Source organism: Microcaecilia unicolor, chromosome 9, assembly GCF_901765095.1.
Source record: "Microcaecilia unicolor chromosome 9, aMicUni1.1, whole genome shotgun sequence".
Classification (NCBI taxonomy): Eukaryota; Metazoa; Chordata; class Amphibia; order Gymnophiona; family Siphonopidae; genus Microcaecilia; species Microcaecilia unicolor.
In genome coordinates, this window is record NC_044039.1 from 79,510,991 (window position 1) to 79,537,228 (window position 26,238).

General features: G+C 46.4%; 1 long non-coding RNA gene across 2 annotated transcripts; it reads right to left on the reverse strand.

The window, feature by feature from the left end:
• Window positions 1–1,007: 1,007 nt before the first annotated feature.
• Window positions 1,008–25,505, reverse strand: LOC115478081. Of its 2 annotated transcripts, none has more exons than XR_003943431.1 (4): window positions 25,457–25,505; window positions 25,255–25,336; window positions 1,546–1,720; window positions 1,008–1,169 (listed from the first exon to the last, which is right to left on the reverse strand). It is a non-coding gene; the product is annotated as an uncharacterized LOC115478081 (long non-coding RNA). The 2 variants fall into 2 exon arrangements; XR_003943432.1 differs by lacking the exons at window positions 1,008–1,169; window positions 1,546–1,720 and adding exons at window positions 5,804–5,814; window positions 9,807–9,812.
• Window positions 25,506–26,238: the final 733 nt, after the last annotated feature.

The following is a 26,238-nucleotide window of genomic DNA, read 5'->3' on the forward strand; positions in this document are numbered from 1 at the left end:
TGCACTAGGTTGCGAAAGACGAATCTTGGGAAGAATGGTTTCATCCTTTTCAATTTCCACATGCAGTAGAACATCTTCTTAGTTGTGTTGTTTGCGTGGGTTTCGAGTGTTAGGTGGCGGTCGATAGTGACTCCAAGGATTTTTAGCGTTTCTGAGATTGGAAGGTTTAGGTTTGGTGTGTTTATCGCGTTGAATTCATTTGTGTTGTATTGGGAGGTGAGTATCAGGCATTGAGTTTTTTCTGCATTTAATTTCAGACGAAATGCATCTGCCCATGTGTTCATGATGTATAGACTTTGATTGATTTCGTTGAAGATTTCTTTGATGTCTTGTTTGAAAGGGATGTATATTGTCACATCATCGGTGTATATATATGGGTTGAGGTTATGGTTTGATAGGAGTTTTGCTAAAGGGATCATCATTAGGTTGAAGATACTTGGTGAGAGAGGTGATCCTTGTGGAACTCCACATTCAGGTGTCCATGCCTTGGATGTGGTTGAATTTGATGTGACTTGATACGAACGCAGGGTTAGGAACCCCTTGAACCAGTTCAGGACATTTCCTCCAATGCCAAAGTATTCAAGTATGTGTAGTAGGATTCCGTGGTCGACCATGTCGAAGGCGCTTGACATGTCAAATTGTAGGAGGAGTATATTGTTGCCAGTTGCTATTATTTGTTTAAATTTAGTCATAAGGGTGACTAATACTATTTCTGTGCTATGGTTCGACCGGAATCCTGATTGGGCATCATGCAGTATTGAGTGTTTGTTTAGATAGTTTGTGAGTTGTTTAGTTACCATTCCTTCGGTTATCTTGGTTATTAGTGGTATGGATGCTACTGGCCTGTAGTTGGTTATTTCGCTTGTGTTTTTCTTTGGATCTTTAGGAATTGGGGTGAGTAAGATTTTTCCTTTTTGTAGCATGTAATTTACATGGTTCGTTAGGTCTATTATGAATTGTTGAGGAGAAGATTTCATGAGGCTATTTGGGCATGTGTCTAGTTTGCAATTGGATTTGGCATATTTTTTGAGAGTTTTAGAGATGAGGTCTTCTGATAGTAGTTCGAATTCGGTCCAGATTCCCAGATAGACAGATCCCCAAGTATCCTCAGCAGGGTTTCAAAAATTCCAGAACAGTTTTTAAAATTCTGCAGTGATTCTACTTCTCATCTGCATACATAAATATAGAAGGTTATATTACTTCCTATGCTACATGCAATTCTTAAACATTGAATAAACAATAATATAAAAATAAAAGCAAAGCTTCTTTGACAGTTGGCCAGCTGCTCCCCTGGATGGTAACATACTATTAATTCCCACATGATGACATGGAGATTTTGTGATGCTGAGATGACGGTAGTAAAGTAATGATTAACAGGTAAGAAAAGAATAAAAGAAGTTAACATTTTATAATGGGATGCTGCTTCCCTTTAATAGGCTTTAGTTTCCCACAGGTAATCATATACAAGCCAAAAGATATTATCTTATGCAGAAAGAACATTCTCAAACACAGAACCACTTTACTTACTATCCTTCTTGTCCTTACCTATCCTCTCTGTGACTTTGCTATCTATAGCACTGCTGATATTTTTAGGGTTTTGTTGGACACTGATATGTTACTGTTTTGTCAAAACCAGACACTAGATGGGGCCACCAGTACAGAATGTTTTCCAACTTCTTCCTTGGGAACAGAATGTCTGCATTTCTGTACAGTTGAACACCTGCATTTTAATGACAAATGAATTGTGAGTTAATACATCACGTGTCCTTTGTACTGTCTTCTATGTGTTAATAATGTTATCTTGTGAACAGTAGAAGTGTGAATACAACCTTAATTAAGATTTCTTTGCAAAGTTTCAGGTCTGAGAACCTAACAAATTTTATTAGATTAGATGTTTTCAGTAGGCTGGTTTTAATGCATTGCCTGTCCCTGATTATTATCCTTTCCTTAACATTTTATTATTTCTGTATATTGCAGTAACAACTGCTTACTAAATAGTCAAGACATATTAAGGGGCCCTTTTAGTAAAGTGTGGTAATAACTGGATTTAACATGTTTTAATGTGGGACTTTACTGCACATTAAGCCCAGATTTAATGCAGCACTTTTTTAGGGCTTTTAAAAATAATTTGCAGGTCATACTATAATGTTTCTATTAGAACCTGATACCTGCAAAATTAACGGGGAAGCACTTACCACCTCCTATTTAGGAGACATTATTAACTCTGCATTTCCAGTTAGGGTGTGCTCATCATAACACACTAGCTGGATAACACAGTAACGCCTCCCCCTGTGTGAATTTTGGGCTGACTGCTTTAACAACAGTCAGCATCCTATTAAGAACATGTGCCATTTTGAAAAGCCGTTGCTGCACGGAGCAGTGAAAGAAAATGCAACTTTAAAATTTAATTTTACATTAGTAAGTGAAACTTTTTATTTTGAGGAAAAGCATTATGTTGACCGTATATTCTGATTTTCAGAGAAGCGGTCCCTGAATAAACACTGTTGTGCTGAACACATAGGTGTCACTACAGGGGTGCAAGGGGGTTCAAATGCTCCCCAAAAAATCTTACCACAGTGCAACGGTGTGCCGACAGCATGACGTTTTACCATTCTGGTGGGAACAGTAAAAAGTCTTGCTTCCACACAGAGAAAAAAAATAATAAAATCACAAATGCTGCTGGTGTCTTTCTTCCTCTCCCCCACCCCCCCCCCAACCACCCCCATCGCAGTATCTTACTTATGCAGCCAGTAGCAGGATCCCCACCACAGGCCTACTGCAGGACCTTCCCTGAGGAAAGGAAGACGATGAAAGGCTGCATATGAAGGGAAGAGGGGAAATATGAATCACATGAAAGGAAGGCATGAGGGAAAACTACATAGATTTGAGAAGGAGGCAAAAAAATTCAAGAAAGATGAATGTGAAAGACCAGTGCCGAACAGACATAGGGCATAAGGCAGGAGGTGAAGAAGAAAGGAGGTGAGAAAAGAAATAACAAATGGAAAGGAGGCCCTGGAAACAGAGTTACGAGCACAGATAAAGGAAAGAGAACAAAAGATTGGAAACAAGATGATTAGAATAATAAATTCACCAGACAACAAAATGAAAATAAAATCATTTTTCCTACCTCTGTTGTCTGGTGATTTTATTAATCTAATCATCTTGTTTCCAAACTCTTGTTCTGCTTATCTGTGCGCTTAACTCTGTTTCCAGGGCCTCCTTTTGCACTATACAGGAGGACATGCTTTCTATTTCTCTGGTGTTGCATGACATTCAGTCTGGTATCTCTGCTTTCAGTTTTTGTCTCCATTTCAGTTTTTTGTCTGCATGTTTTTTGTGGTTCCCTATTTTTGTATCAGATGAGAATCGTGTTCTGCATCTGCAACTGAGGTGAAGGATTCTGCTGACATGTGGTGTCTATATAGGAATCTGTAACAGTTCATCTTGTTCCAGTTTCCCAGTAACAGGTTATTCTGGTGCTCTAGGGCCTGTCTTCTTATGGGTTGGTAACTTTCCTATAAAGGTTTTGAGTGCCTGTTTGAAAAATAAAAATGCTTAGTAATAGTGGGGTCTCCACTTCTGGTATAGCAGTGCTGGGTACACCTAGCTAGTTGGGTTTTCAGGATATCTACAATGATGATGCATGAGAGAGATTTTCATATAATGCTTCTTTGGTATACAGACTTATTTCATGCATCATATCCGAAAACCCAACTGGCTAAGTGTGCCCCAAGGACTGGGTTGATAAGCACTATGGTAGAGTCAACACACAAACAAAAACCCATGTACTTTAAACAAGTATCTGGCAGTGGAAGGAGGGGGTGCTGTTCCTGAGTTGATTGTCATAATTTGAATAGTTTTTTGTGTGGCTAGTTGTAAGGGGGTAGCTTCATTGTTGGGGAATATGGAGTTTGTGATACAGAACTGGAGCTTTAAGGTTTATATTGAGATTCTGAACAATCTTGAAGAGAATCCAAACTTCATGTTCACATAGAAGAATTTGTTGAATGATGCTGTCAATTACATAATAATGATTTTACCAGGTAGCTTAAATAGGCTAGAAAAGGGAAGGTTTATTTTGTATATAGAAGATTGCTAATTTAAAAGTGAGGGGGGAAGGGGGTTATGTATGGAATTGTTAATTGATTAGACCCCCCCACATACCTAGCTTGCCCCCGTTACCACCCCAAATATTTATGTCTAGAGACGCCACTGGCTGAACAAGCTGCAGACACAATTAAAAAGCTGACGTGCAATAAACTTCTGATGAAGCCATTGAGTTAAATGGATGGCCTCCGTCAGGTGCAGAAAATAATTTTCACAAAAGACATTTTAATTTTTGTTATCTGAAGATAATTTTCAGGATTTTGAAAACTTGAATAAGGTGCCACCCAATATTCAGCTGGCGATGGGCAATGCTTTCTGACCACTGCCAGCATTCAACCTGGATATTCAATGCTGGATTGTTTCCAGTGACCGGTACTGAATATCTGGGTTTTTCAATGCTGGGTAGCACATGACCAGTTAAGTTGATATTTAGATAACCGGCCATGGCTTAGCAAAGATAGGCCTGCTTTTTATGTGGCCTTATTTGGCCCCTAAGTCTGGCCGGTTAAGTTCCAAATATTGGGACTTAACTGGTCACGCCCACAGAATGCCCCTAACATCGCTGACTTTTCAGTGCAAACCGGGCATTTTCAGCAGCGATAATTGGTGAAAAATGATTGGTTATCTGCCGAGATGAGAGTTAACCAGCTGGTTAACTCATGCTGAATATTGGCCTGTATATGATTAAAATTGTAAAAAAACAAAACCCTGCAAAAAAACAAACACATTCCAGACCTACATAGAAAACCTGTCAAAGTAACAGAAATAGAAACTGACATGCAAGATATCAAAGATATACATTCCCCAAAGCTTACAATTAATAAATTCTAAAAAACAAACAAAACAATATATATACTTTTTTCTACCTTTGTTGTCTGGACAATGCTTACTCCCAATGTTTCTTTTCTGTTTTTCTCTATTTTTAACTCTTTTTCCAGAGTCTCCTGTCCTTCTGTCATTTCTTCTCTCTCAATGTTCACCATCCATCTTTCCTCTGCATCCCTTATCTATCCTGTCAGTGTGTTCCCTCTGTGTCCCTGTCTCTATACTCCCCCATGTTTAGCATTTGCCCTCTAGTAATCCTATCCTCCCCTCATATTCATCATCACCCCCCTCTGTGTCCCCATCCTCCCCTCATATTCATCATCTCCCCTCTGTCCCTCCCCTTGTGTTTACCATTGTCCCTATACTCCCTCCATGCTCAACATCTGTTCTCAGTGTCCCTGTTCCTCCCCATGTCCAGCTTCTCCCCTCTCTCTTCCCTTCCTTCTTCACATCCAACTTTCACACCAATGGTCTGGCATCTCTATCTCCCTATCTTCACTGGTCCAGCATCTCTCCTCCAATCCAGTTCCTTCTCTCTCTCTCTTTCTCTCTGCTTAATCCCCTCCCCTTTGCTCCATGTCTCTCCTCTCTCTCTTCCCTTTGCTCCCCCCTCCCCAGGTCCAAGATCTCTTCCCCTCCTATTTGTTCCAGGTCTCTGGCTCTCTGCTTCCCTTCCCCCCTGTGGTCCAGCATCTGTTCTCCACTCTCCTCCCTCTTTCACCTCCTACCCCTGACCCCCGTGATCTGGCATCTCTCTCTCCCTGTTTCCACTGGTCCAGCCTTTCTCACTCCAGTACAGGCTTTCTCTCTCTCTCTCTCTATGCTTAACCTCCTCCCCTTTGCACCAGGTCTTTCCTCGCTCTTTCCTCTGCTCCTCTCTTCCTAGGTCCAAGATCGCCCCCCTCACCCTCCCTTGCTTGCTCCAGGTCTCTTCCTTTATGTTCCCTCTGCTTCCCTCCCTCAGTGTTCAGCATCTCAACCCTTCTAGCTTCCCCCACCCCAGCCCTGCATGAGTCAGGCACTTCTTCATCACCCCCCACTGTGCATGGGTCTGGCAACTCTTCATCACCACCCACCCAGTATGCAAATGCTAGATGGGTCATTGGTACAGGCAGTTGAATATGGCTGCCTCTGGGCTGGCTCCACTAGGGCCTTTCCTAGGTTGTGTCCTGTCTTTTAGATGTAACTTCCTGTGGGCAGGACGCAGCCTAGGAAAGGCCTTGGCAGGGCTGGCCCAGAGGCTGCCTGTATTCAGCTGCCTGTGCTGTTAACCCACCGACAGGTTGCATACCAGTGGGATGGGGATGATGAAGAGGTGCCAGACCCACATGGGGGGGGGGGGGGGGGGACTGTGAGAGTTTCCAGTTTTGCAGGGAGGGGGTCGGTTTTTCTTCCTTACCCCTGTGGTAGAGGCAGCTTGATTGGGAGGGCAATGCCGCCCCTCACTGCCCCAAACTATGCCCATGGGTAAGAGAAATAAAAAGAGGGCTGGATGCCAGGAGGCACTGAATGTCAGGTAATGAAGTGAGGTTGGTGAGGGAATGAGACTGGGAAGGAGATAAATGAGGACTGGGGAGAGGCAAGAGTGGAAGATGGAAAGCTCATGGGTACATAAGCATGAGCACCACCATACTGGGAAAAGACTTGGGTGGGATACCAGTGTCGGAAATGGTATTTCAAGAGGACGAGTCAGAGAAACTTACTGACTTCACGGTAAACCTGGAGGACGTAATGGGGCAGTTCAACAAACTGAAGAGTAGCAAATCTGGACCGGATGGTATTCATCCTAGAGTACTGATAGAACTGAAAAATGAGCTTACGGAGCTACTGTTAATGATATGTAATTAATCCTTAAAATCGAGCGTGGTACTGGAAGATTGGAGGGTGGCCAATGTAACACCGATTTTTAAAAAAGGTTCCAGGGGAGATCCGGGAAATTATAGACCGGTGAGTCTGACGTCGGTGCCGGGGAAAATGGTAGAGGCTATTATCAAAAACAAAATTACAGAGCACATCCAAGGACATGGATTACTGAGACCAAGTCAGCACGGCTTTTGTGTGGGGAAATCTTGCCTGACCAATTTACTTCAATTCTTTGAAGGAGTAAATAAACATGTGGACAAAGGTGAACCGGTTGATACTGTGTATCTGGATTTTCAAAAGGCGTTTGACAAGGTACCTCATGAAAGGCTACAGAGGAAATTGGAGGGTCATGGGATAGGAGGAAATGTCCTATTGTGGATTAAAAACTGGTTGAAGGATAGGAAACAGAGAGTGGGGTTAAATGGGCAGTATTCACAATGGAGAAGGGTAGTTAGTGGGGTTCCTCAGGGGTCTGTGCTAGGACCGCTGCTTTTTAATGTATTTATAAATGATTTAGAGATGGTAGTAACTAGTGAGGTAATTAAATTTGCTGATGACACAAAGTTATTCAAAGTCATTAACTCGCGACAGGATTGTGAAAATTTACAGAAGGACCTTACGAGACTGGGAGGCTATATGGCAGATGACGTTTAATGTGAGCAAGTGCAAGGTGATGCATGTGGGAAAAAAGAACTCGAAATACAGCTACGTCATGCAAGGTTCCACGTTAGGAGTTACGGACCAAGAAAGGGATCTGGGTGTCGTCGTCGATAATACACTGAAACCTTCTGCTCAGTGTGCTGCTGCGGCTAGGAAAGCAAATAGAATGTTGGGTATTATTAGGAAAGGTATGGAAAACAGGTGTGAGGATGTTATAATACCGTTGTATCGCTCCATGGTGCGACCGCACCTTGAGTATTGTGTTCAATTCTGGTCGCCGCATCTCAAGAAAGATATAGTAGAATTGGAAAAGGTGCAGCGAAGGGTGACTAAAATGATAGCAGGGATGGGACGACTTCCCTATGAAGAAAGACTAAGGAGGCTAGGGCCTTTCAGCTTGGAGAAGAGACGGCTGAGGGGAGACATGATAGAGGTATATAAAATATTGAGTGGAGTGGAACAGGTGGATGTGAAGCGTCTGTTCACGCTTTTCAAAAATACTAGGACTAGGGGGCATGCGATGAAACTACAGTGTAGTAAATTTAAAACAAATCGGAGAAAAGTTTTCTTCACCCAACGCATAATTAAACTCTGGAATTCGTTGCCGGAGAACGTGGTGAAGGCGGTTAACTTAGCAGAGTTTAAGAAGGGGTTAGACGGTTTCCTAAAGGACAAGTCCATAAACCACTACTAAATGGACTTGGGAAAAATCCACAATTCCAGGAATAACATGTAACATAGTAACATAGTAGATGAAGGAAGAAAAAGACCTGCATGGTCCATCCAGTCTGCCCAACAAGATAAACTCATATGTGCTACTTTTTGTGTATACCTTACCTTGATTTGTATCTGTCATTTTCAGGGCACAGACCGTATAAGTCTGCCCAGCATTATCCCTGCCTCCCAACCACCAGCCCCATTTCCCACAATCGGCTCTGGCACAGACCGTATAAGTCTTCCCAGCACTATCCTCGCCTCCCAAGCACCAGCCCCGCCTCCCACCACCAGCTATGCCACCCAATCTCAGCTAAGTTTCTGAAGATCCATTCCCTCGGAACAGGATTCCTTTATGTTTATCCCACGCATGTTTGAATTCCGTTACCGTTTTCATCTCCACCACCTCCCGCGGGAGGGCATTCCAAGCATCCACCACTCTCTCTGTGAAAAAATACTTCCTGACATTCTTCTTGAGTCTGCCCCCCTTCAATCTCATTTCATGCCCTCTCGTTCTACCGCTTTCCCATCTCCGGAAAAGGTTCATTTGCGGATTAATACCTTTCAAATATTTGAACGTCTGTATCATATCACCCCTGTTTCTCCTTTCCTCCAGGTTATACATGTTCAGGTCAGCAAGTCTCTCCTCATACGTTATGTAACGCAAATCCCATACCATTCTCGTAGCTTTTCTTTGCACCGCTTCAATTCTTTTTACATCCTTAGCAAGATACGGCCTCCAGAACTGAACACAATACTCCAGATGGGGCCTCACCAACGACTTATACAGGGGCATTAAAACCTCTTTTCTTTAGCTGGTCACTTCCCTCCCTATACAGCCTAGCAACCTTCTACTTACGGCCACCGCCTTGTCACACTGTTTCTTCGCCTTCAGATCCTCAGATACTATCACCCCAAGTTCCCTCTCCCCTTCGGTACCTATCAGACTTTCACCACCTAACACATACGTCTCCCGTGGATTTTTACTTCCTAAGTGCATCACTTTGCATTTCTTCGCATTGAATTTTAATTGACAAACCTTAGACCATTCTTCTAACTTCAGCAGCTCCTTTTTCATGTTTTCCACTCCCTCCTGGGTGTCCACTCTGTTACAAATCTTTGTATCATCCACAAAAAGGCAAACTTTACCTTCTAACCCTTGGGCAATGTCACTCACAAATATATTGAACAGAATCAGTCCCAGCACCGATTCCTGAGGCACTCCACTACTCACCTTTCCCTCCTCCGAGCGTTTGTACGTTTCTACGTTTGGGAAGCTTGCCAGGTGCCCTGGGCCTGGATTGGCCACTGTCGTGGACAGGATGCTGGGCTCGATGGACCCTTGGTCTTTTCCCAGTGTGGCATTTCTTATGTACTTATGACCAAGGGTCCATCAAGCCCAGCATCCTGTCTCCGACAGCGGCCAATCTAGGCTTCAAGAACCCGGCAAAACCCCCTCCCCCCCCCCCCCAAATATATGTAATAATGTTCAATGGACTTTTCCGTCAGGAATCTGTCCAAACCCCCCTTAAATTCCGTAAGGCCAGCTGCTGTCACTACATTCTCCGGTAACAAGTTCCAGAGTCCAACTACACGCTGAGTAAAGACAAACTTTCTCCTATTTGTTTTAAATCTACCATATTCTAGCTTCATCTTGTGTCCCCTGGTTCTATTATTTTTTGGAAAGTGTAAACAAACGCTTCACATCTGTCCGCTCTACTCTGCTCATTATCTTGTAGACTTCTATCATATCACCCCTCAGCCGCCTTTTCTCCAAGCTGAAGAGCCCTACCCATCTTAGCCTTTCCTCATAGGGAAGTCATTCCATCCCTTTTATCATTTTCGTCGCCCTTATCTGCACCTTCTCCAATTCTTTTATATCTTTTTCGAGATGCGGCGACCAGAATTGGACACAATATTCAAGGTGCGGTCGCACCATGGAACGATACAACGGCATTATAACATCCTCGTGTTTGTTTTCCATCCCTTTCCTAATAATACTCAACATTCTGTGCACTTTCTTAGCCACCGCAGCACACTGAGCAGAAGTTTTCAACGTCTTATCAACGATGACTCCCAGATCCCTTTCTAGGTCTGTGACTCCTAACGCAGAACCTTGCATGACATAGCTGTAATTCGGGTTCCTCTTACCCACATGCATCACTTTGCACTTGTCTACATTGAACTTCATCTGCCACTTGCACGCCCAATTCCCCAGTCTCGCGAGGTCCTCCTGTAATCTTTTACACTCCTCCTGCGACTTGACAACCCTGAATAACTTTGTGTCATCTGCGAATTTAATTACCTCACTAGTTATGGTACTGGGACCACTTGATAACAGTGATCATAATATGATCAGTTTTGATATCAACCTTAAAGTATCTATACACAGGAAGTCAAATATTTTAGCGTTTAACTTTAAAAAAGGAGACTATGATAAAATGAAAAGAACGGTTAAAAAAAAACTTAGGGGGGCAACTGAGAGGGTAAAAACTATAAAACAGGCATGGGCGCTGTTCAAAAATACCATCCTGGAGGCCCAGGCCAAACATATTCCACAAATTAGAAAAGAAAGACCGAACTCCAAAAGACAGCCGGCCTGGTTGAAAAGTGAGCTGAAGGAAGCTATTAGGGCTAAAAGAAACGCCTTCAGAAAATGGAAGAAGGAACCGTCTGAAAATAACAAGAAGCAGAATAAGGAGTGTCAAAGCAAATGCAAGGCGCAGATAAAGAAGGCCAAGAGGGATTACGAAAAAAAGATAGCATTAGAGGCAAAAAAACATAGCAAAATTTTTTTTCAGTATATTAAAAGCAGGAAGCCGGCAAAAGAATCAGCTGGGCTGCTGGATGACCGAGGGGTAAAAGGGGCGATCAAGGAAGATAAAGACGTAGCAGAGAGATTGAATGAATTCTTTGCTTCAGTCTTCACCGAGGAAGATTTGGGTGGGATACCCATGTCGGAAATGGTATTTCAAGCGGACGAGTCAGAGAAACTTACTGACTTCACGGTAAACCTGGAGGACGTAATGGGGCAATTCAGCAAACTGAAGAGTAGCAAATCTCCTGGACCGGATGGTATTCATCCTAGTGTACTGATAGAACTGAAAAATGAGCTTATGGAGCTACTGTTAGTGATATGTAATTTATCCTTAAAATCGAGCGTGGTACCGGAAGATTGGAGGGTGGCCAATGTAACGCCGATTTTTTAAAAAGGTTCCAGGGGAGATCCAGGAAATTATAGACCGGTGAGTCTGACGTTGGTGCCGGGGAAAATGGTAGAGGCTATTATCAAAAACAAAATTACAGAGCACATCCAAGGACATGGATTACTGAGACCAAGTCAGCACGGCTTTTGTGTGGGGAAATCTTGCCTGACCAATTTACTTCAATTCTTTGAAGGAGTAAATAAACATGTGGACAAAGGTGAACCGGTTGATATTGTGTATCTGGATTTTCAAAAGGCGTTTGACAAGGTACCTCATGAAAGGCTACAGAGGAAATTGGAGGGTCATGGGATAGGAGGAAATGTCCTATTGTGGATTAAAAACTGGTTGAAGGATAGGAAACAGAGAGTGGGGTTAAATGGGCAGTATTCACAATGGAGAAGGGTAGTTAGTGGGGTTCCTCAGGGGTCTGTGCTAGGACCGCTACTTTTTAATATATTTATAAATGATTTAGAGATGGTAGTAACTAGTGAGGTAATTAAATTTGCTGATGACACAAAGTTATTCAAAGTCGTTAACTCCCGACAGCATTGTGAAAAATTACAGAAGACCTTACAAAACGGGCGGCTAAATGGCAGATGACGTTTAATGTGAGCAAGTGCAAGGTGATGCACGTGGGAAAACAGAACCCGAATTATAGCTACATCATGCAAGGTTCCACGTTAGGAGTTACGGACCAAGAAAGGGATCTGGGTGTCATCGTCGATAATACACTGAAACCTTTTGCTCAGTGTGCTGCTGCGGCTAGGAAAGCAAATAGAATGTTGGGTATTATTAGGAAAGGTATGGAAAACAGGTGTGAGGATGTTATAATGCCGTTGTATCGCTCCATGGTGCGACCGCACCTTGAGTACTGTGTTCAATTCTGGTCGCCGAATCTCAAGAAAGATATAGTAGAATCGGAAAAGGTGCAGCGAAGGGTGACTAAAATGACAGCGGGGATGGGACGACTTCCCTATGAAGAAAGACTAAGGAGGCTAGGGCTTTTCAGCTTGGAGAAGAGACGGCTGAGGGCAGACATGATAGAGGTATATAAAATATTGAGTGGAGTGGAACAGGTGGATGTGAAGCGTCTGTTCACGCTTTTCAAAAATACTAGGACTAGGGGGCATGCGATGAAACTACAGTGTAGTAAATTTAAAACAAATCAGAGAAAATCTTTCTTCACCCAATGCGTAATTAAACTCTGGAATTCGTTGCTGGAGAACATGGTGAAGGCGGTTAGCTTAGCAGAGTTTAAGAAGGGGTTAGACGGTTTCCTAAAGGACAAGTCCATAAACCACTACTAAATGGACTTCAGAAAAATCCACAATTCCAGGAATAACGTATAGAATGTTTGTACGTTTGGGAAGCTCGCCAGGTGCCCTTGGCCTGGATTGGCTGCTGTCGTGGACAGGATGCTGGGCTCGATGGACCTTTGGTCTTTTCCCAGTGTGGCATTACTTATGTACTGATGTACTCCCATTTCTAGGTCATTTATAAATATGTTTAAAAAAGCGGTCCCAGAACAGACCCCTGGGGGACCCCATAACTACCCTTCTTCATTGAGAATACTGACCATTCAGTCCTACTGTCTGCTTCCTATCCTTCAACCAGCTCTTAATCCATAGTAATTCCCTACCTCCGATCCCATGACTCTCCAGTTTCCTCTGGAGACTTTCATGAGGCACTTTGTCAAACGCCTTCTGAAAATCCAGATACACAATATCAAACAGCTCCCCATTGTTCACATGTTTGTTCACCCCATCAAAATAATACAGTAGATTGGTGAGGCAAGACTTCCCTTCACTAAATCCGTGCTGACTTTGTCTCATCAGCCCATGTTTTTGTATGTGCTCTGTAATTTTATTCTTAACTAGTAAAAAAGGCCCGTTTCTGACACGAATGAAACGGGCACTAGCAAGGTTTTCCTCAGAGTGTGTATGTTTGAGAGAGTGTGTGTGAGAGTGACTGTTTGAGAGACAGAGAGTGAATGTGTGTGTGACAGAGAGAGAGAGCGAGACTGGGTGCGAGTGTGTCTGTGAGAGAGAGACTGTGTGTGAGAATGAGAGTGTTTGCCAGGGGCCACCCTCCCTCCCTCCCCATTCCAAGGTTGTCTCCCCTCCCTCCCTCCCAGTTTCAGTTTCTGTCCGAGGTGCAGGCCGGCCACCGCCCCCTTTTCATCCGAAGTGTAGGGCCTCCCCCGTTCTCTCCGAGGGGCTGTCCCCTACTCATTCCGTGCGTGGTGCAGGTCCCCCCTTCCATGCAGTTTCTGACACCCACACGTTTTCCACAGGGGCGGGCAGTGCCTCGGGGTTGTTTGAAGAACGGTTTTGTAAGGCAGGGAACAGACATTAAAGTGAGCGTGCATCCCCTCCCTCCTTAGCGTTACAGGTCCGTGTTGTTTTTCTGACTGCCTCCGCCATCTCCGCACTTGGCTTCACTGCACACTATGGCTGTCCCTTTACCGCCCTCGCTCGGTCCCTCTGTCTCGGTCGCACTTTCTCTCATCCCTCCCTCCCAGTTCCAGGTTCGTCGTCCCTCCCTTCCTCCTTCCCTCCCTTCCAGTTTCAGGCGCCTCAACGGTTCTGTTTGTCGTTGAAGCTCCGCCTCCGAAGCTGTGCCCTGCCCCTTTCACCCCTCCTCCTCCGGCTCTGACGTCAGCCTGAGCTACGGAGCCTAGCAGACCAAGGAGCCACGGTCTTAGCCAGCAAGACGAATAGAACGTTGGAGGTGAGAATTATTATATAAGATAATAGCCTCTACCATTTTGCCCGGTACCAACGTCAGACTCACCGGTCTATAATTTCCCGTATCTCCTCTGGAACCTTTTAAAAAAGTCAGCGTAACATTGGCTACCCTCCAGTCTTCCGGTACAACACCTGATTTTAGGGATAGATTGCATATTACTAACAGTAGCTCTACAAGTTCATTTTTCAGTTCTATTAATACTCTGGGATGAATACCATCTGGTCCTGATGATTTACTACTCTTCAGTTTGCAGAACTGACCCATTACATCCTCCAAGTTTACAGAGAATTCGTTTAGTTTCTCTGACTCGCCAGCTTGAAATACCCTTTCTGGCACCGGTGTCCCTCCCAAATCCTCCTCTGTGAAGACCAAAGCAAAGAATTCATTTAATTTCTCCGCTGTGGCTTTGTCTTCCCTGATCGCCCCTTTAACACCACTTTCGTTCAGCGACCCAACTGATTCTTTAGCTGGCTTCCTGCTTTTAATGTATTAAAAAAAATTTTTACCATGTATTTTCGCTTCTAATGCTAACTTTTTTCCAAAGTCCTTTTTTGCCTTCCTTATCTCTGCTTTGCATTTGGCTTGGCATTCCTTATGTTTTATCTTATTATTTTCAGTTGGTTCTCTTCTCCATTTTCTGAAGGATTGTTTTTTGGTTCTAATGGCTTCCTTTACCTTACTGTTTAGCCACGCCGGCTGACATTTGATCTTTTTTCCTCTTTTTCTAATACACGGAATATATTTGTCCTGTACCTCTAGGATGGTGTTTTTGAACAGCATCCATGCCTGATGCACGTTTTTTCCCCTGCAAGCTGCTCCTTTTAGTCTTTTTATTCACCGTGAAAAGAGGGAAACAAGACTAGAGGGTGAAAGGGAGAATGAGGGGTAAAATCTAACTCTTGAGTGGAGATGCACAGACAAGAGAAATAGAGAAAAACGATTAAGGGGAATGATCAATATTAGAAGCAAATGTAGAAAGAAGAGGACAGGAAAGGAAAACAAGAGAAGAAACAATAAATACATATGAAACCCTGTAAAAGAACTTAGATGAAGATGTTCCTGACAACAAAGATAGAATCCATTTTATTTTCAGTAAAATAGCTGGAATATGTCATCTTGAAGCGTGTAGCCTTGATAACTTTCTGGCCAATATTCAGCCCGCAGTAGTCAGCAGTTTTTTAAAATGCTGACTTCCGTGGGCAGAATTAGTCCCGGATATTCAGTGCCGGGGCATGTCCGGGCACTGGCACTGAATATCTCAGGCTAATTCAAAATGAGCTAACCTCCAGAGCTTATGCTGGCCCTGGCTGAATATCGGTAAGGGCCCACATAAGTGCTTTCAGTGCCTCTGTCCCTAAGATCCCCCCTTCCCCTTCCCCAGTCTCAATGTCCCCTCCCTCCCCTTCACAGATAAACAAATCTGGCCCAGAGACTGCCAGTGCCCCCACACCCATTAGCCTCCCAAGGAATACCTCAAGGTCCATGGTTGTCCACTGGGGATTCTAAGGGCAGAACTGATGCACACTTGTTCCTGCATATTGTGGCTCATTATCCAAAATGGCTGCCATGACTTCTAGCAGCAGCCTTGATTGTCCCATTGTGCAGCTGGGGATGGGAGAGAGGGGGTTTGTCATTGCGGGAGAGGGAAGGGGCTCCAGGAAGTCAGATGCTGCAATATTCAGACGTGCCAGGTTAGCTTTGCGGCTAAAGTTAGGATAGTCTTTTTGCTGTCTTAACTTTAGCCGCTTACCTAACTGGTTAGTGGTCTGAATAAAGATGCTAACCAGTTAGATCTTGGCTTCTCACATGCTCTACCCAAGCTTCACCCACTGACTACCCCGGGACTAACTGGACAGTGCAGGGGCGGTCTCTGGTGATATTCAGTGACAATGTCTGGGTTAGTGCAGTTGAATCGGCGCTTAGGCAGCCAGAGTGGATTTAACTAGGCTTGAGCATCGCCGCCAACAAAGGTATGATCTGGGGGGGGGGGGGGGGGGGAGAGGCCGGCAACAGTGGGAGGGGGGACTGAGAAGAAATGTTTGACCACCTAATTTATCTCTGGCCCTTCCTCCCCCCCCCCCCCCCCCCGAATCCTCGGGCTATGCCCCTGTTGTCTGTATTCTGCAGGATTGACAGAAGTGAGGTACTCTGCTAGTGTTTAGTTTCTGTGTAGGGATCTTCGGCTTATTTTTTCTTTTTCCAGCAGGAAGTATATTGGTATTCTAGGGTGCTGCCTTTTAAAGGGTTCTATGTCAGTTCCCAGCTGGACAGTTCCCACCCACCAATTCCCACCTAGGACAATTCCCACCACACAAGGGAGGATCATTCCCACCCATAACCCCAAAAATACAACACACACAAGGTAAGTAATTTCCCTCCCTTTTCTCTTTCAGATCGTTTAGGGGGGAGCAGTACCCCCTCCCCTTCCCCCACAACACTATCTTTTACACATCCCTTTCCCCTTCCAGACATGTAGCAATGCCCCCCACACACCCCCAAACTAAGTTTGAACCTAATTCAGTCCCTCAAAATGACACACTGATTATGATTTATAACAAACTAGTAAAAAAGGCCTGTTTCTGACACAAATGAAACGGGCGCTAGCAAGGTTTTCCTCAGAGTGTGTATGTTTGGGAGAGTGTATGTGAGAGTGACTGTGTGAGAGACAGAGTGAAAGTGTGAGTGTGTGTGTGTGAGAGAGAGAGTGAGTCTGGGTGTGAGTGTGTTTGTGAGAGAGTGTGTGTGCGAGAGAGAGAGTGTGTGTGAGACACAGATTCTCTGTGAGAGTGAGTGTATGAGACCAAGCGAGTGTGTGAGTGACTGTGTGGCACATAGAGAGTGAATGTGATACAGAGTGAGACAGAGTGTGTGAGAGTGAGAGTCAGAAAGACATTGTATATGAGAGAGAGAGTGTGTGTGTGACAGAGATACCTCCCTTCCTGTGTCTCTCTGGTGTCAGGCCCCCTCTCCTCTGTCTGTGGTGTCTGAGATTCCCGCCACTGCACCCAAGCAATTGGTGTGCTGGAGGAGGGGGAGGGGGGATGTGTTGGGGGGGTTCAGGTTGGAAGAAGAGGGGTGCGGGGGGTTCAGGAAGCACTACCAGATGCGAGTGAGAGAGTGTGTGTGTGTGTGTGTGTGGGGGGGGGGGGGTTCAGGAAGCGATGCCAGATGACTGAGTGTGTGTGTGGGGGGGAGGGCAGTGGGTTCAGGAAGCGCTGGCAGATGAGAGAGAGAGTGAGTGTGTGTGTATGGGGTTTCAGGAAGCGCAGCGAGATGAGTGAGAGTGTGTGTGTGTGTGTGGGGGGGGGGGGGGGTTCAGGAAGCGCTACCAGATGAGAGAGAGTGAGTGTCTGTGTGTGTGTGTGTACGGGGTTTCCGGAAGCGCTGGCAGATGAGAGAGAGAGAGTGTATGTGGGGGGAGGAGGGTTCAGGAAGCGCTGGCAGATGAGAGTGAGAAAGAGTGTGTGTGTGTGTGTTGGAGGGGTGTGTGTGGGGGGTGTGTGTTGGGGGTTTCAGCTTGGAAGAGGAGGGGTGTGTGGGGGTGTCTGTAAGTGCTGCAAGATGAGTGAGTGAGTGTGTGGGGGGGCGGTTTATCAAGTGTTTCCACATGAGAGTGTGTGTGTGTGGTGGGGGGCTTCAGGAAGCGCTGCCAGATGAGCGAGAGTATGTGTGTGTGTGTGTGTGTGGGGGGGGGGTTGCCACATGAGTGAGTGAGTGTGTATGTGGGGGGCAGGGATTTCAGGAAGCGCTGCCAGATGAGAGAGAGAGAGAGAGACTGAGTGTGTGTGTGTTGGGGGGGGGGGGGGGCGTTGAAGTGTGGCCAAATGAGAGTGAGTGTGTGTGTTTGGGGGGGGTCAGGAAACACAGCCAGATGAGTGTGGGGGGGGGGGGGCAGGGGTTTCAGGAAGCGTTGGCAGATGAGAGTGTGTGTGTGTTGGGGGGGGGGCGTTGAGGAAGTGTGGCCAAATGAGAGTGAGTGAGTAAGTGGGGGGGGGGGGGGGGTAAGGAGGCGGTGCCAGATGAGGATGAGAGTGTGTGTGTGTGTGTGTGTGTTGTATGGTTCAGTTTTTGGGGGGGAGGGAGGATCCTGCTTTTTAGAAGAAGAAGTAATGAAGCGTGTCCTCCGCGCGATGCCCCCCCTCCCGCCGCCATCCCACCCACAGCGATGCACCCGGTCGCCGCCATCCCACTCACCGTGGCCATCGCACCCACCATTGCGTAGTTTTGCTGGCGGGGGGACCCAAAATCCCGCCAGCATAAGTCTTGTGTGTGTGCTGAGTGAGTCAGACTCCTCCAGCGATCTTCGGCGTTGCTAGCCTGTGCAGGGCGGGGTTCTTTGCATCTGACGTCCTGCACGTGCAGGACGTCAGATGCACAGAAACCCTGGCTGCCTGCACAGGCTAGCAACGCCGAAGATGACGCCGTAGTCAGCAGACAGGACTTGTGCTGGCGGGGTTTCGGGTCCCCCGCCGGCAAAGCAACGCGAAGGTGGGTGGCTTAGTAGGGGGTTGTTGCGGGGGGGGGGGGGGGTGTTGGACCTTCTTCTTTTGACCTGCAGCTTTGGGGGGGGGGGGGGGGGGTTCGGGTCGGGGCGGAGGTGGGCGGATCTACCATTATGTGGGTGGGGCTTCTAGTTTTTGACGTTGTGCGGGCGGGGGGGGGGGGGGGGTGTTGGATGTCGGGACTGTGGACTCCGGAGCTTTGGAGGTGTTTTTCCTTTCCGCGGGTGGGTCGGCAGGGGGAGGAGTAGGGAAACACGCTCCGCGTGTTTCCCTACTCCTCCCCGTGCGTGGGTGCGATCCGTTTTTTTTTTCCGCCCTCGACGTCATGACGTTTGACGCGAGGGCGGGGCAGAGACGGCTGGCTGGCTTCACCACATGAATCCACGAACCCTTCAGGGAGTGTTTGAGTGACTTCAGAACGTTGTCTTCAGAACGTTCACGGTGCGTTTTATTATATTAGATTATTACTCTACCTATACCCCCCACACCCTCCAAACTAGGTTTCAACCTAATTCAGCCCCTCAAAATGACAAACTAATTACGATTTATAACAAATTACTACTCTACCTATGAAAAGTTATTATACGTCCTTTGTGTACATCTGTATGCTGCTCTAACCTCCTTGTTCCAGATGCCGTTAAAAGAAATGCACCGCCAGGACTTATGGGACTCGATACAAGAAAGAAGCATCGGTTGGTAAAAAAAAAAAAAGGCTAGGGAGGGTGGGAAATGACTGTGTGTGTGTGTGTGGGGGGGGGGGGGGGGGGTAAGTCCTTGGTGGGAATTTTCCCCCTTAAGTGGGAATTGTCCCGGGAAGAATTGTTCTAGGTGGGAATTATCTCGTGGGGAACTGTCTGGTGGGAACTGTCTGGGTGGGAACTCGCCTGATACCCTTTTATGTTGTAACAATTTTTATTGATGACAAACCAAGGCACATTCAGCCAAAAATCGCAGTAACATACTAGACAAATATAAAAATAATGCATACAATACAATCAATAATGCCATCTGTCATTAACACTTTAACCATTTTTATCCCCACCCCACCCCTGTATTGAAAAAACTTACAACAATTTACTGTAAACAATACTGAACTATATCTCAATTATAAGTTCTAGGCATCCTACCCAGAGAGTACCTTAAAGCCCTCTTCTTTATCATCGATCTCACCCTCTAACAACAACTGGGCACCCCCCTCATCTGGCCATATGCAAGAGCATTATGTCCTGCTGCTCTAGAACAATAGTTGAAACCCAATAGCAATAACCCTAACCAAGTAAAACATTGTCCTCCAACTGCTTACCGCCACCCCCAAACTACTCCGCTAAATGAGATACTGTTGTCCTTCCAGCATCCCTCACAGGGTGTCAGCCGTGTCTTAGTGATAGCCCCTCTCCCCCCCCCCAAAACAAAACAAAACAAAAACACAGGTCTAGCGTTTGTTTAAAGTGAATTCACAATAAGACTTCGAGCTTTGTGAGGTAGTGATTGGATGTAACTGTCCCATGTGGCCAAAAACATTTTGTTTCTCTATCAACATCAGAGCATGAAATCTATTCCTTCATTGCCAGAAGGATGGTGCCTTGTCGCTGATCCATACTCCCAGTATAATTCTCTTACCCAGCAGCCCTGCCTTCCGTATCAAAAGTTTTGATGGACGACTATGCACCCCAAAAGTTTCATATTTATCTAACAGGAAGCCCAATGGTGTCATTGTGATTGGTCTCTCTCACATATAGTCTCCAGATATTGAACTATTTGCGCCCAAAAGGATTTAATGACTCCACACGACCAGAAAGCATGGAAAAAGGAGTTGACCTCCCGAGAACATTTCCGACAAATGGGGGATGCCACTCCTCCGGCTTTAAAGAATCTCTCCTGCGTAAAGTAAGTCCTATGAATCACTCTAAAATGGCATTCTCGTAGATCTGCATTCACAGACACCGCTGATCCTCGGCTGGCCAGGCCTAATAAATCCAGGGAGTCTAAATGAACTTCCAAATCTCTCCCCCAGTGACTTTGAACTCTGACCTGTCAGGTGTTGAGAGGAGGGGACCCAGAGCTTTATATAAAGAGGAGACCGTCAACCCTCCATTCTGATATGGTGCAAAGAACCCCACCAGTCTCTCCCTCACCAGGAATCTCGGGCTTGTCAGGTTCAAACTCTCAAGGTAATGACTTATCTGCCGATATGCAAATTGGTCTCGAATTTCTACCACTCCTCTGCTCAATAGCTCTTCCTATCTAAGTCTACACCCCCCACCCCCCCCCCCCCCCCCCCCCGCAAGTAAATGATGCACATATAAGATCCCTCTGGTTGCCCATCTGCAGAAACTAGCGTTTTCCTTCCCAGGTGCAAATTGTAGATTACCTAACAATGGCAAGCAATCCGAAGTTTGGGGAGCCCTCCCCCATGAGCAACACTAGATACCTCCAGGTCGCCCGCAACGACCGAAGTAGAATGCTTCCCCGAAGGTCTTTCGGAATTAACCTTTCTGGGCATTGTATCAAAGAAAAAAAAAATCCATGGGTAATATGATGCCTTTTCATATGTCCTAGGTGTATAGGTCTTCTCCTCCAGTATCCAGTTCCCCAAGTGATGAAGCAGACAAGCTACATTGTATCTGTGTATATCTGGTTGCCCTAATCCCCCTTGCCGCCAGGAATACTGCAGATATTTAAAGGGCATCCTAGGTTTCCTCCCCTGCCAACAGAATCGCGTCAACATCTTGCGAAGCGGTCCGAGATCTCGGTGCATTAATCTAAGAGGCAATGATTGCAGGGTATAGAGCCATTTAGGAAAGAGAATCAAACGGAATAGGTGAACTCTGCCTGACACTGAAAGAGGCAGCACCATTTTGCTAAACATGATTTTGTGTAATCGAGAAGGGCTGTAATATTGAGACCATGCAACAGACAGGTCCGATTTGGTAGCTTAATACCAAGATAAAGAAAAGACCCTAAAGTCCACTTCAGAGGGAATGTGCCAGTCCAGTCACATTTTACCAAAGGAGAGGTGGGCAAAGCCAGTGATTTCTCTAGATTTAATCGAAAGCCCGAAAAATCACTATATTCAGCAAAGCTATCCATCAACGCCGCCAAAGACCTGGAGGGGTCAACAATATGATGCAGATATTTTAAACTCCTGCGCCCTCACTCGTATTCCCCATATATCTGGGTTACTTAAAATTTCGCGTACAAGCGGGTCCAGAGATAAGACAAATAGCAGTGGGGACAACGGGCACCTTTGCCGTGTTCCCCTACATATCTCAAATGTCTCTGAGGGCACCCCGTTCACCCAAAGTGCCGCTGTGGGAGATTTATAAAGGGCCTGGACAGCATTCATGAACAGCCCAGCAAAGCCATAGGTTCCAAGGTAGCAAATAAGAAATCCCAACTAACTCTATTGAACGCCTTCTCAGTGTCAAAACTTACAAGTAGTGATGGCGTTGCAGAGCGTTCTATCCATTCCATCGAAGTTAATACCTTGCGAAGATTCCCAGAGTCCGTTCGCCCCCTCACAAAACCTATTTGGCTTTCATCTACTAAAGAAGGCAAAATCCGAGCCAATCTGTTAGCCAGGAGCTTTGCAAACAATTTTGCTTCCACATATAAAAGAGAGATAGGACTATATGAAGACACCTGCTCTGGGTTCTTCCCTGACTTAGGGATAACTACCACTGTCGCTGTACACAAAGAGTCTGGTAACTCTCCCATCTCAACAAAACAGGTGAACACATCTCACAGCGCATCTACTATCTTTGGAGCCAAAATAGAATTGCGAGAGGAACCCACCTGGACCCAGGGCTTTGAAGAGACTCCCTTGCTGAATAACTAGAAGGACTTCATCTGTTGTGAATGGGGCATTAAGATTAGCGCGTGCATGGGCATCTAATGTCGGCAGTTGCTTACCTTCTAGGTAAAGCTTGCTATCTAATTCCTCATCTGTTGGTCTAGTGTAAAGTAGTTGATAGTATGTTTTAAATACTTCAACTATCTTCTTATTTGTATGCACCAGGTTGCTCCCCCCCTGTCTATCTGCCGTATCTGCTGCAGGCCCAATCTCCGTTGCACCAAGTTTGCTAGTAGTCTACCCTGCTTGTTACCGTGAAGGAAAAGTTTATATTTATAGTAAAACATGGATTTAACTGTGCGTTCATGTAGCAACTCATTAAGTGCATTCTGCATTGCCAACAGCTGGGTCTGCTGTTGTATATAGTAGGTTTACTTCCAAGCCTTTTCCGTTCATCTCGCACCTGACGTTCCAGTCGGAGAATCTCCCTGTCTATGGCCTTTTTCTTGAAGCTCATATAAGCTATTATTGACCCCCTTAGTACTGCTTTTGCGGCTTCCCAGTATAACACCGTATCTTCTTGATGCACCCCATTTGTGGCCTGGTAGTCCTCCCATTGTTTGACTATGTGCTCCCGGAAGGTCGTGTCCCAATAAAGGGAAACAGGGAACCTCCAACGGAATGAGTGTTCCATCTGCGGCCCCGATACTGGACACCATACCATCGCATAATCAGAAATCTCATAAGGCCCTATGCCCGCCTCCTGAACCTTCCCAAAAATGGATTCTGATAAAAGCCAGTAGTCTATTCTCAATTGGGAAGCATGGGCTCTAGACAAGTGTGTGTAATCTCGCTCTCCCAGGTAAAGTATCCTCCACACATCTAACAGGTCCAAGGCCAAGCAAAGTAAAGGTATCCCTTGTGGTAGTCGCCTCCCTATAAGTCTAGAGCCCGATGAACTGTCAATGTCCGGATCTTGGACCAAATTAAAATCTCCTCCCATGATAACCGGGACACCCTGCTGCTGGGCAAGTATGTGGATCGATGACTCAAAAAAGTTTTGTCGTACACATTAGGGGTGTAGATAATATACCTGCCGGAAGCCGCCCTCCAGCATCTCCGAACTTGCACGTCCAGAGTCTTCCTAAAAAGTATCACAACTCCTGCCTTGTGCTCTTTTGCTGGAGCTTCCAACATTTCCCCAACCCACCATTTCTTAAATTTCCCATGCTCCAATGTAGACAGATGCGTTTCTTGTAGAAAGGCCACATCCGCCTTGTGGCGGTTTAATACTTGCAGCAGTTTTTGCCTCTTAATGGGAGAAGTTACTCCATTCACATTCCAGGACACAAATTTAAGTGGCATCAAGCGCGACTCTAAAGGCAGCAAACTGACATGCCCAAGAAAATATACAAATGAGGGCAAACTGTCCCAGCCTCCGGTCCCCCCTCCACAAGGAAAAAATGTTTGTGGTCCACCTCAGTTTTATTGATGTCCCCGCTAGAACAAAAAAAATTTGTTGCACAAGAGTCTATTCGTTCTTCACTCTTCAACATCCAAAAAATGATAACATAGTAGATGACGGCAGAAAAAGACCTGCACGGTCCATCCAGTCTGCCCAACAAGACAAACATATGTGTGAACCTTACTTTGATTTGTACCTGCCTTATTCAGGGCACAGACCGTACAAATCTGCGCAGCAGTACTTCCCGCCTCCCAACCACCAGTCCTGCCTCCCATCACCGGCTCTGGCACAGACTGTATAAGTCTGCCCTCCACTATCCTCGCCTCCCAACCACCAACCCCTCTTCCCCCCACCTGCTCTGCCACCCAATTTCGGCTAAGCTTCTGAGGATCCATTTCTTCTGCACAGGATTCCTTTATGCATATCCCACGCATGTTTGAATTCCGTTACCGTTTTCATCTCCACCACCTCCCCCGGGAGGGCATTCCAAGTTAGTTGCTGTTGAGACTTGGAAGGAGGAGGAAGTGCTGCCAGAGGCTCTGCAGGCTTCCAGGGGGAAGGGAGTGAGGCCTAGCTCCTTCCCCAGAAATGAGGAAGGTCCCTGGGGAGCGGTCCTCAGGAAAGCCCCAGGCCAGGGGGTCTCCTGGGGCCAGGGACCAGAAGGCCAGGAGAAGTAGTTCCCTCTCTGGCAGGGCTCCAGAGAGGAGGGAAAGGAGCCCTGTGGATCGAAGAGTGCAGGCTTCCACGGGAGGAACCCAGACCGGTACCCCCCTCACAGTGGCACGCCATCTAGCAGGTGAGGTGGGGAGAGAGCTGGGGGAGGCCCCAGAGAACAGCAGATCGGAGGAGAGAGAGGAGAGAGCAGAGGTAATGAAGATCTGCCGGGAGGCCCTACCGGTGTCAGAGGAGGAGGACAGTGACTCCTCAGAGGAGGAAGATTTCACAGACTATAGTCAGGATCCAGAGGACCCGACCAGTGGCCTGATTCAAATGGTGAGAAAAATAAAAAGCACAGAAAAAGAGGTGGTAGAGTTGGGGAAACGGGTTAAAATGGCAAAAGCCCTGTGCAAACTAGCCCCAGTGGAGCACCGCAAGACTTATACAAAGGAGGTAACCCGTTTACTCAAGCTTCTTCAAAAGAAAGAACATTTGCTGGGGGCACTGAAAAAGGGCCCTGGGAACCCTCTGAGAGAAGTTTATATCAACAGAGAAAGAATGGCCTTGGGGGGAAAGGCCCTGACAACCTTCAAACAGTCACAACAGCAAACAGAGAAGGAGAGTAGGAGCTCAGACCTTGGACCCCAGAACACCCAGGGGCCAGAGGAGCTTCCTGGGCCCAGTACCCAAAAGACATTACAGTATATGCAGTACCTTGCTAGTCAGTCTCTGGCAGCTTCTGGAGCAAGCAGGACTGGAGAGGCATGCTCGTTAAGGGAACCTGAGGTTGGAAAAACTGAACAGGAAAAAAGTTTTAAAACCCAGACTTTTCATCTTGTAGAAACAGGGGCTGGAAGTTCAGGAGAGAGACTCTTTTCTACACCAGTGATGGTAGAAGCAGAAATGGAAAATTTACCTGAGCAAGAAGCAAGAGGTCAGCAGAGGCAGTTGCAGCCACAGGTTTTGTGCCCATTGCCTGCAGCAGGAGTTGAGAGCAGCAAACAAACACTGACTCCATTGCAGCTGGGGAGGCCCCACCCACACAGCACTGAGGGGCTGGAGGTCACGGCCAGGCAGGCTGCAGCACTGCCAAAGACTGAGAATGGTGAGGTTTTAGCAGAGGAAAACCTGGTGACAGAGAGTGCTGCAGCTGGACAAACAGCAGGTGAAAAGGAGGGGTTCTCGATGAAGAAGGCACAGGAGGATCAGGAGTGTTTGCAACAAACCGGCCTGGCAGCAGAGGCTCCAGCCAATCGGGCTGTGGGAGCAGGAAAGACTGCAGAACAGCTACAAAGGCTGACAGAGGAAATAGCTGCAGTGCCAGAAGATTCCCCATGTGTGAGAGGGCAGGCACTTCTGGAGTGTGGGAAGCCTCATCCGCTTGGCGAAACAGCGGGGCTGGAGGATCCGACGGAGCAGAACGTTGGAGGAAAAAGGGACCCGGTCCAGAGAGCAGGTTTTGGGCAGGAGGGAGGGGTGCTTGCCTTGCCATGCGCACCAGAAGTAAACTTAACTGGTGGTACTAGGGATTCTGATTCCGGCCAGGCAGCGGGGTGGTTGGCTCTGGGGGGAGGGGTTGATTCGACGGGAGGGGGAGGGGGGCAGGGGCACTGGGAGGGGACCAGTTATATAGGGGAACCTGCTCTCAAAGTTCCTACGGACCAAATCGATGGGGAGACAGGCAGGGTTTCTGTTGCA